The following is an 11409-nucleotide window of genomic DNA, read 5'->3' on the forward strand; positions in this document are numbered from 1 at the left end:
TTTTTCTGAATTAGTGAAAATATAGATAAGGTCACTCCCACTTTATTGCATGGTAGCCCTTATGTTCTTTGATCCTGTGAAGGTAGTTTAGTGCATTAGCCCTCAAACTCCTTTCTGGGAAGAGTAGGGAATATATCCTAGTATGTTGCCAATCTGAGACACTACTAAGGGTGAGTGAATTGACTCCCTTGAGTACAGGAGGGACACTTTTAGACACTTGGCCCAACTGGACTCTGATAAAAGACTTCTTTTCCTAGCTCACATTCAATTAACACTTTGCACAAGCCTGCGAAGGACAGACAGTTTATTTTCCTGATGACTGGCCAAAATGCATTGTTCTGGCACTAACTTGTTTGGTGCTGCTTCATACTCAGCAATTTGGACCCATGTCTGATCCTTGATTCTGAAACCCTGACTGCTTCTCAATGTCTGTAGCTTATACTGACAATGTCTTTTACCTTACCTTTGTCATGTGTGAAATAGTCTTTTAGATTATTAGAGAAGAAGGGCCTTGGTCAACCTCCAGGGCTAGACTATGACAAGAACTGGCATGTTGTTGCCTCTGAAGGCAGAACTTAATTGAGAGTGTAGCTAGGGCTTTTCAATTTGTAAAGATAGTGTACATAGTGCTTAAGAGCATCAATTTTGGCATCGGGCAGATCTGGGTTTGAATGTTTGTTCTATTACTTACTTGCCTGTGATTAGGACAATCACAGTTACCTTTTCTCCATGCTTCATTTTTTTTTCTCACTTGTAAAATGAGCATGAATAAAATATTACCTGCCTGAATGGATAAACAAATTGTGGTAGAGCCATAGAATGAAATATTATTCAGCAATATAAAAAGGAGTGGACTAAAATGGCACATTTTATGTTACATATATTTTATCACAATTTAAAAATAATGTATTATACCAAAAACCATGGAATTGTATACTATAAATAGGGAATTGTATGGTATATGAATTATATCTCAATGAAGCTGTTTTTAAAAAAATGGATTATTGATACATGCAACCACTTGAATGAATCTCAAAAACAATTATGTTGAGTGACAGAAGTCAGACAAACAGAATAAATACCATATTATTTTATTTATGTAAAACTTTATTATATAGTACTAAGGGCCCGGTGCATGAATTTGTGCACAATTGGGGCCTGCTGGCCATGGGAGATTGGCTGTGGGAGCACACTGACCACCAGGGGGCAGCTCCTGCATTGAGCATCTTCCCCCTGCTGGTCAGTGCATGTCATAGCAACTGGTTGTTCAGTTGTTTGGTCACTTAGGCTTTTATATAGAGAGATTATGCATACTAATCTATAATAACAGAAAGCAGATCAATAGTTGTTTGGCAAGGGGATAGGAAGGGTCAGAAAGGAGGGATTATAAAAGGGAGCAAGGAAATTTAGAGATAATGGATATGTTCATTATCTTGATTGTTACTTCACGGATATATACATTTGTCTAAGCTCATCAGATTTATATTTTATATATGTGCAGCTTATTGTATGTAAATTATACCTTTAAAAGCTAATTTTTTAAAAATACTACTTGTTTCTTATGGCTGGTACCAGTAAGAGGTTGAAATCAGACAATGAATAAAAATAGCCCAGCAGAGGGTAAGTGCTTAATAAATTATAACTTTAAAAAACAATCAGATATACGAATGGCCAATAAGCACACGAAAAGATGCTCAACATCATTATATATCAAGGAAATGAAATTCAAAACCACAATGAGATACTACTTCACACCCACTAACATAGTTATGATAAAGAGAGAGATAAGAACAAGTGTTGGCCAGGATATGAAGAAATTGGAACCATTGTATATTTCTGGTGGGAATGATTCTGGAAAACAGTTTAGTGGTTCCTCAAAAATTTAAACATTAACTTATGACTCACTATTAGGTATATACCCGGGAGAATTGAAAACATAAGCCCACCCAAAAACTCACACAGAAATGTTCACAGTAGGATTATTCATAATTGTCCAAAGTGGAAATAACTCAAATGTCCATTAACTGATGAATGGATAAACAAAATATTGTACTGTACATCCATACAATGCGATATAATAAGCCATGAAAATAAAATACTGATACATGCTACAACATTAATGAAACTTCAAAGCATTATGCTAAGTGAAAGAAGCCAGTCACAAAAGATCACATATCCAGAATAGGCAAATCCATAGAGACAGAAAATACATTGGTGGTTGCCTAGAATTGGAGTGGTTAGGGTGAAATGGAAAATTACTGGTAATGGGTACAGAGTTTCTTTTTGAAGTTATTAATATATTCTAAAATTAAAGACTAGTGATGTTTGCACAACCCTGTGAATATGTTAAAAACTGTTGGATTGTACACTATAAAATTATGGGTATTTTATGGTATGTGAATTATGTCTCAATCAAGCTGTTATTTAAAAGAGTAAATGATCCAAAAAGTATTTATTTTCTCTGTATTTGTATTGGGCTTAGTGCCCCTAAAGTCAGGATCTTCTGCTTTGTAATTTGAATAGAGAACATTTCCATCCAGATAAATATTTTAAATTTTTGTTGAACATGTTGGAAGGATGAATGAATGAAGTGAGGACTAAAAACTTATTTGTCATAAAGTTACTTGCAGAATATATAGTTTCTTGTAGCCTAAAGCTTTGCTGCTCAAACTGTGGTCCAGCAGCATGAGCACCACCTGGGAACTTATTACAAATGCAGAATCACAGGTCCCATGGAGACTTTCTGAATCAGAATCTGCATTTAAACAAGATCCACAGGTGTTTGGCATGCACATTACTGTCTGAGAAGCACTAGCTAGAAGGTTAGCAGGATGACTTCATGACACTTTAATTTGCCTTGTAATCAGTCTATGAGATGGTGGCAGCATATTTAATATAGTATTATGTTGAATATTCTATGTATAGATTACTGATAGATGTAATCATGATCTTAAAAATTGAAAGTGATTCCATTTTAGTATAATTCCTGTCCTTTTAATCTATTACTTTCCATAGCCCTTTGTAAAATCCTATAATACATTTTTTTCAATGATAATATTTCAGTGGTTATCTGTCATGATGATGACTATTTGCACATTTCAAGAAGACACACCTGCTGAGTCTACTTTAAAAAATTCTTGGAGTTTTATATTAAAAGTATGGATACACATTGAGACAGCTTGGAGGGACCTGGCGAGTATTATGCTAAGTGAAATAAGCCAGTTGGAGAAAGATAAGTTTCACATGATCTCACTCATATGTGGAATCTAATGAACAATATAAACTAATGAACAAAATAGATCCAGAGACATAAAAGCATGGAACAGGCCTGGCCAGCATGGCTCAGTGGTTGAGCCTCGACCTAGGAGCCAGGAGGTCATGGTGCAAATCCCAGTCAGGCCATATGCCTGGATTGAAGGTTTCATCCCCAGTGTGGGGTATGCAGGAGGCAGCTGATCAATGATGTCTCTGCCTCTCCCTTCTTCTCTGAAATCAATAAAAATATTTATTTTTTTAAAAAGCATGGAACAGACTGACGAATCTCAGAAGGAAGGCGGGGTTGGAGAGGGTGAGGAGAGGTTAACCAGGGGAAACTTATATGCATATATTTATAGCTCATGGACATAGACAATAGTGTGGTGAAGGCCTGGGAGGGGCGGGTGTGTGGTGGATGGGGGTCAATGGGGATAAAACAAAGGAGACATCTGTAATACTTTCAAAAATAAAGATAAAAAGTGTGGATACAAAGATAGTTTGTAGTTTTAACTTAGCAGTAAGGGGAAATATTTAGTATTTACTGTATTATTTGTTTAGTATGCCAAGTAGGTGCATTATATTACAGTTAGAAGCCATTCATTTTCAATGGATTGTGTCCTTATTAAATCACTAGATTACATTTTAAATTTTATGGGACTGTTCTTTCATTTATATAGAAATTAAGATAAAATTTCAGATTAGGTACATTAATTTGAACAATATTTGATAACTATGTATTGCATATATTTCAGAGGAAGGACTATATAGTAAACTTTGAAAGCATTTTGAGGTATTAATCATATCTATGCATTTTGTAAAACCCAAATAATTCTCTTCATGCCTTCCTATAGCACTTTATGCCTTTTGATTATCCATTTGGATGGTAAAATGGTTTTTTGATCCTCTTATATTGCTGGGTATTTTAATTGACAATTCAACTGCAGGATCTCTCAAATATGAGCATCTGGGCATTAATAATCACCAGGTAGGCCAGAATTTGTGTCCATTTTCTTCCTAAGTCATTGAGGCATAAATAGAATGTTGTTAATTTGTGGTCTATTTTAATTATACTTCATTAACATGATTTGATAGTTTATCTGGTCCCATTTCTTCTTGTTGTTTTTGTTCTTTTCTGGCCAATCACTTTTTAGGAGAAAAGGGACAAGTTACTCTGTATGCATGACTCTGTTGGGATAATACATGGAAATTGTGAGAGAAGAGTTCAGGTGTGAAAGGAATGACCACCCCATCAGAACTGTGATCAGAGTTCTCTACTAGTATTTTATTGTTGAAAACATTTCTGAGTATTAGCTGCATTGTAAAGCCCTGAATCATCTGGCTCCTTCCTCACTCACTGTGAACAAGCTTTAGGAATATTATTACTACTTTATTTTGCTTTGTCTATGTCTAAAGTCTAAAAGAGCTCTTTCAGTAAATATATAATAAAATTTTCAAATGAAAATAAATCACCGAATTATTGTTTGATTGTTTCTTAGTGCTGCATAAAATAGTGTCTTATCACTGGTGGCTTAGATTCACTGAAATTTATACTTGCTATTCCTAAGTACACCTCAGTGCATTTTCCCATGCAGTTACTTCTGCCTGTAATCATAATCCTTTTTCTATGCTAAAATCTTTCCTATCTTTCAAGTCCTGGAAACTCCATCACCTCCTCTTTGAAGCCTCTCCTAATATCACCAACTAGAAATAATCTTCTGTTTTTGAATTTTCATATCAATTAATCTCTTTTATGGTACTTATCATTTTCATCATTTTATTAGTTATTGGTGTACAAGTCTTATCCCTCTTTCGAGTCTGTAACTTTTATTCATATTTACATCTCTGACAATGTTTTAAATTGAGTAATTATATAAATATTTGGATAAAAATAATAATTGGGTAACAAATAAATATTTGGATAATAGATACATAACAGGTACTGGAAGGCCTCTTCCATCTCCAAAATAGACTTTCCTTTTCACCTCTAAAATTGAACATGTGTCATCTATTTATTTCTTTGGGTTAAGCATTGCTACCCCCACTCTATAAGACCACACACAAGGGAACTTATGTGTAAATAAGTTTCTAAGATCTTTTTGACTATGACTAAAGATTCTAGGAAACATAGTGATCAGTCGAGGGGGGAATACACTAGTGGGAAAAGGAAAAATTTGGCTATTCATGTCTTTTATCCACTTATATACTCATTCACTAACACATTTTTGTTGAATGCTTACTCTGAACCTAGTCTTGATGTCATTTTTATAAGTTCTGATAAACTTTTTGTCATGGGTCAAAAGAATTATAAAAATGTCCATATGATAAGAAGCCATCTATAGATTCAATGTAATCCTCATCAAAATTCCAATGGCATTTTTCACAGAAATAGAAAAGAAACAATTCTAAGATTTATATAAAACCATAAAAGACCCTGACTAGCCAAAGCAATCGCGAGGAAGAAGAGCAAAGCTGGAGGTATCAAACTTGATTATTTCAAACTATATTACAAAGCTATTGTAATAAAAACATTATGGCATTGGAATAAAAACGTATACATATACCAATGAAACAGAACTGAGAGCTCAAAAATAAACTCTTGTATACACAATTGCCTAATATTTGACAATGGAGCCAAGAATACTCAATGGGGAAAGAATAGTCTCTTCAATAAATGGTATTAGTAAAACTGGACAATAACATGGAAAAAAAATAATGGACCCCTATCTTACATAATTCACAAAAATGAACTCAAGTGGATTAAAGACTTAAGTGTAAGATTTGAAACTATAAAAACCCTAGAAGAAAAAAAGTGTATATTATTCACCCATTAACTCCATAATATGCCAATCATGAGCTAGTTTTCCAGCCATTACATTGCCTTTGATTATGGCTGCATAAGGATGCAATTAATTGGAAAATAGGGAGACCAGAGACATGGCCAAAGGTGACATCACACAGTCTATGCCATTTTACAATGTAATTTTCAAGTTCAGTGGCAGTTTGGTAAATCCAGTTTGCTTCTATTCCCTTTGCCAGGGATTCTCACATTTGTGAAATTGGACCAACAAGTGGTAGGGTTCCTGGTTTGAATTCTCATGGCTTTATCCAGAATCTCACTGGCAGCTGGTTACTGTAATACCAGTTCAACCCCCCAAGCTGGGACACTTCCAATTGTAAAGATAATACTGCAGGTTGCAGTCCCCTATGCCAAACTTGAGCTTCTACAGGAAGGTTTTGTTTTCCATGAGATCCAGTGCATTGAACCCATGAAGCCCTTTTATTTTGGTGAGAAAGAGGGCTTTGATCATGAGTTCTAGAAGAGGAGTCTGGTTGTGAACATTGTAGAAAGAATAACCAGCCTTTAGATTGTTGTGGGATGGATGCTTAATAATATTGGAGGGAAGTGTATAAAATCTCAGAAAGTCTGTCACCTCACTGTTTGCATTCTCCACCACCAAAGTGTCAATGATATTCTCCTGGGGGGTAGAACCAATGCTCCACCTCCTCCTGACATCTGGTGCCTGGTGATTAACTGGTGCACTACTGGAATGTCCTTTTTTTCTCATTGGATGCAGTCCAGTTGTCTTGGGAGACTGTGGCAATTGGTAGAACTTCATGATAACTGCATGGTTATATTTCTGCTCAGATGGAAAACCTTCAATCAGATTCCATAGGTTTAGGGACCAATATCAGTACCTGCAGGTGTCAACAGGCTTTGGTAATACCACCCTGGAAGTGTAAGCAGCTTGAAAATGCTCTCCAGGTGAACCCTCTGGGTTATCTCACAAATCAGGACTGGAGCCGCCCTCTTGGAGCAAAGTTTCTTATGGACACACAAAAAGTTGATCTTCAACATCTTCTTCTCTGTGTCATAGATGTGGATGTTTGCTGGAATGGCTCTAATGAACCCAATCAATTTCCAACTTGAGACCTCTAGAACCCCACACTGCCATTGTGGGAGCCAGCCAGGCATCCAGAGAGCCCATAAAATTCCAGGGAATAATCAAATTGGAGCATGTTGCCATAATCTTCCACCTAATTCTCATTCAGGAGGGTGTATAATTCTTTTAGCACATTACGGTCCCCCAGGTCCAAGGCACATTACGGTCCCTCAGGTCCCATGTGCAGCCCTGAGGCAGGATATAGAGCTCCTGGCAGATGTTGTCTTTGTCAGGCTTCATGGGACCATGAATGTTTACCACTTTTCCCAGTTTGGGAATGGGCTGAATTTCCCAGAACTGGTAGCTTCTCTTTCTAGCTTCCTCCATTGTTTTGGCAAGTCACTGATCCACTGAAAACATTGCAATGTAATTTGGCCTTCTGTAGTTCCTGGATACTCTCTACTGTCAGAGTTCATCACAGGGTGATCCTGAGCTGAATCTGTCTCACTACCTTCTTTCTTTCTTTCTTTCTTTCTTTCTTTCTTTCTTTCTTTCTTTCTTTCTATCTCCCTCGTCCTTTTAAAAAAATCCTCACCCGAGGACATGCTTAGAGAAGGGAAGGAAGAAGAGAGAGAGAAACATCAATGTTAGAGAGAAACATAGATTGGTTACCCCGGCCAGGAATTGAACTTGCAACCAAGGTATGTTCCCTGACCAGGAATCGATCCAGCAACCCTTTGTTGCACAGGACAATACTCAACCAACTGCCACTCTGGCTAGGCTCTTTTCCTTCTTTTTGGCTCCAATGTCATTGGCTGGACTCAAACCACCCCAATTGTAGCTATTGTCCTCCTTGTTCTTGCAATCACTGCTCTGCTCATAGCCATTTCTGTTCCCATCCATCTCAGAAAAACTCTTTTATATAGAACTAGAGGCCTGGTGCATGAAAATTCATGCACTGGAAGGTGGGGGGGTCCCTCAGCCTGGCCTGCCCTTTCTCAGAGTCCGGGAGCCCTCAGGGGTGGGAGGCGACCCAGCAATCAGGGGAAGGCAACACCCCCATCACATGTCTGCTGCTGCCACTGTCAGCAGCACAAGCCTCGGCTGGCCCTGGTTACCTGAGCCTCGGGCCAGTCCTGGGTGGCTGGGCAGCCGCCATCTGAGGTTTGACTGTGTCTTGGGCTGGCCCTGGGCAGCTGGGGGGCTGAAAGGACTGGGGAACTCTGGAAGCAGGCGCTCCAGGAGGGCTGAGAGGACTGGGTGCCACCATTTTGTGGCTGTGGGTGCCGCCATCTTTGAGGGTGTGGCAGTCAATTAGCATAGTCCCTCTTTATTGGCTGTGGGCCCCACCATCTTTGTAAGGGTGTGATGGTAAATTAGTATATTCCTTCTTTATTAGATAGGATAGCTATTAAGCTTTTGGCTATCATGATTTTTGTGTTTTTTTTTAATATATTTTTATTGATTTCAGAGATGAAGGGAGAGGAAGAGAGAGATATAACATCAAAGATGAGAGAGAATAATTGATCGGCTGCCTTCTGCATGCCTCACAATGGAGATCGAGCCTGCAACCAGGGCATATGTCATAATCAGGAATTGAACCATGACCTTCTGGTTCATAGATAGATGCTCAACCACTAAGCCACACAGGGCAGGTTTGGCTATCATGCTTGATGCAATTTTTTCTGTGGTAGAGTTTTCCTCTTATTTTAGCCTTTTTGTTTATTCACTTAGCAAATACTTACTGAGCTCTACTACATGCCAGATTTGATTTCAGGCCCTGGGTGTACAGCAATGAAGATAAGAAATTCCCTTCCTTCACCATCCTTAAATTCCAGTAGAAAAAAAAAATAAGAAAGAGACAAACAAGTAAATTTATGGTAGGTTAGAGTATGATAAATGCTAGAGTTCAAGAAAAATAATGGTCAGTAATGATGATAGGGAGTGCTGGGTGGGGGTATTGCTATTGTACATGCTGTAAGGTACATTTGAGCATGTATATATCTGGGCAGAGAGCATTTCAGGCACAGGAAAATATCAAGTGCAAAAGCCTAGAAGAAGGATTGCATATGGAATGTCCAAGGAGGCCAGCATGGGTGGAACAGAGTAAGTAAAGAAGGAGATGAATAGAGAGAAACCATCAATCCAGATTATATAGATCCTTGTAGGTATTCAAAATGATGTTTTATTTTATTGTACAGAATTTGTTTAAACAGTACAGTCAAAAAAGTTGATCATTTCTTTTTAAATTTCTTTTCCTGAAATATATCTTTCCAAATATATAATTCATGTTTGCCTCTAGTTCCTATTTTTTTAATTAACTGGATTCTCAATACTTAACATTGTCATTCATCCAGAATTTATGCTGCATCATGTAAAGTATGTATCCAAATCAAAATTTCTCTCAAAGTGGCTATAGTTATCCTAGTATTACATCAGTATTTGTTCCCTGTTTGATGGTGCTTACCTCATATGGCGTACATAGTACATGCTTCATTTTTATTTATTTTACTTAAATCTTTGTTGTTGAAAGTATTACATATGTCCCCCTTTTCCTCCCATTGACCTCCTCAAGTCTGCCCCCAGCCCCCAGCCCCAGGCCTTCATACCCTATTGTCTGTGTCCATGGGTTATGCATATCTGCATACAAGTTCTTTGGCTGATCTCTTCCCACTCACCCACTCACCTCCATCTTCCCTCTGAAATTCCACTGTCTTTTCCATGCTTCTATGTCTCTGGACCTAGAGATCGTGTGCTACTTTTCTTTCTCTGACTGGTTTATTTCACTTAGCACAAACCTCTCCAGGTCCCTCCATGCTGTCTCAAAGTGTAAGAGATCCTTCTTTGTTGCTGCTGCATAGTATTTCATGGTATAAATGTACCACAGCTTTTTTATCCACTCATCTACGGATGGCCACTTGAGCTGTTTCTAGATTATAGCTTTTGTAAACTGTGCTGCTATTAACATATGTGTGCAAACATTCTTTCTGATTGGTGTTTTGGGTTTCTTAGGATATATTCCTAGAAGTGGGATCACTGGGTCAAATGGCAGTTACATGTTTAATTTTTTGAGGAAACTCCATACTGTTTTCTGTAAGTGATTTATTTCTGGATTGCTGGCCTTTTCTGATACTTCTCTTTATTTTTATATTTTACCTCAGTATCGTATTGTTTATATTATAATTATTTTATAATGTTTTCCAATTTTGGTAGGTGGGTACATTCTTCTTTTTCTTCTTTGGAAAATATTCTTTTGATATTATTGACTTGTTTATTTTTTCCAAATGAAATTTTACAATAATTTTGCTGAATGTTATAGCAAACATGTTGGAATTTAGATTATGAGTTTATCAAAAATGATACATTATCATTGAGGAATGATCTACTATGATTGGGTAATATAATTTTAGCTGTGTTAATCAATGTTTAACTGAATTCTTCCTTGATCTGTGGATTTGTTTAAATGGTGATTTTACTTTTTGTTGGAATAAATAAGCATCAATTAATGTGGTTGAAATTTTTGGATTTAGAGATTTTGAATAAGTAATAAGTATTTTATCTTAATTTCTATGGGGGTTAATGGCAAAGGAGGCTGCAGTACCCCATAATATGAAATTGAGGATGCAGTCATTCATTCATTCAACAAATATTTGTTGAATGTCTCCTATATATGCTAGGTTCTGAGAACACACAAGTGGATAAAGCGGATCAAAATCCCTGCCTTCATGGAGTTCATTCTAATTATGGAGTGTTTAATGATCAATGTTAACAGTTAAAATGCTTGCTCTAGGGTGCAGTTGATTTTATTGAGAAATGCTTAAAAAAATCGCTTGTCCACAATTTAGTATGCTTTCTTCTTGTTTTATTTGGAACTGATTCTGAGGTTTTGCCAAGGATAGCTGGGAATGACATCTACACTAATAAAAGAGAAAAATGGTAATTGGCGTTCGACGCTACCCTTTTCATTGGCTAATCAGGGCTATATGCAAATTAACTGCCAACTCAGATGGCAGTTAACTGACAACAAAGATGGCGCTGGGCGGATCAGCTGTTGACTTAACAACCACTTACAAAGTGCGTAACCGTGTGCCAGGCCCTGTGTGTCAACAGACGTTACATGTGTTTAGTCCTGTGACACCCTGTGGGCTGGTCCCGTGTGGCCCCGTGTTTAACGAAGAGGAAGCTGGGACACAGTTTAAGGAGTTTCCCAGGACCACACAGCGGTAAAGCAGGTGTGTCAACCCCTGCCTGATTCTTATTTTTAATTTTCTAA

At 37.4% G+C, this 11409-nt stretch overlaps 1 pseudogene; it reads right to left on the reverse strand.

Moving 5' to 3' along the window:
- Positions 1-6398: 6398 nt before the first annotated feature.
- On the reverse strand, positions 6399-8039 carry LOC102770906 (annotated as a pseudogene).
- Positions 8040-11409: the final 3370 nt, after the last annotated feature.

The sequence above is a fragment of the Myotis davidii genome, unplaced genomic scaffold, assembly GCF_000327345.1.
Source record: "Myotis davidii unplaced genomic scaffold, ASM32734v1 scaffold2213, whole genome shotgun sequence".
NCBI classification, from domain to species: domain Eukaryota; kingdom Metazoa; phylum Chordata; class Mammalia; order Chiroptera; family Vespertilionidae; genus Myotis; species Myotis davidii.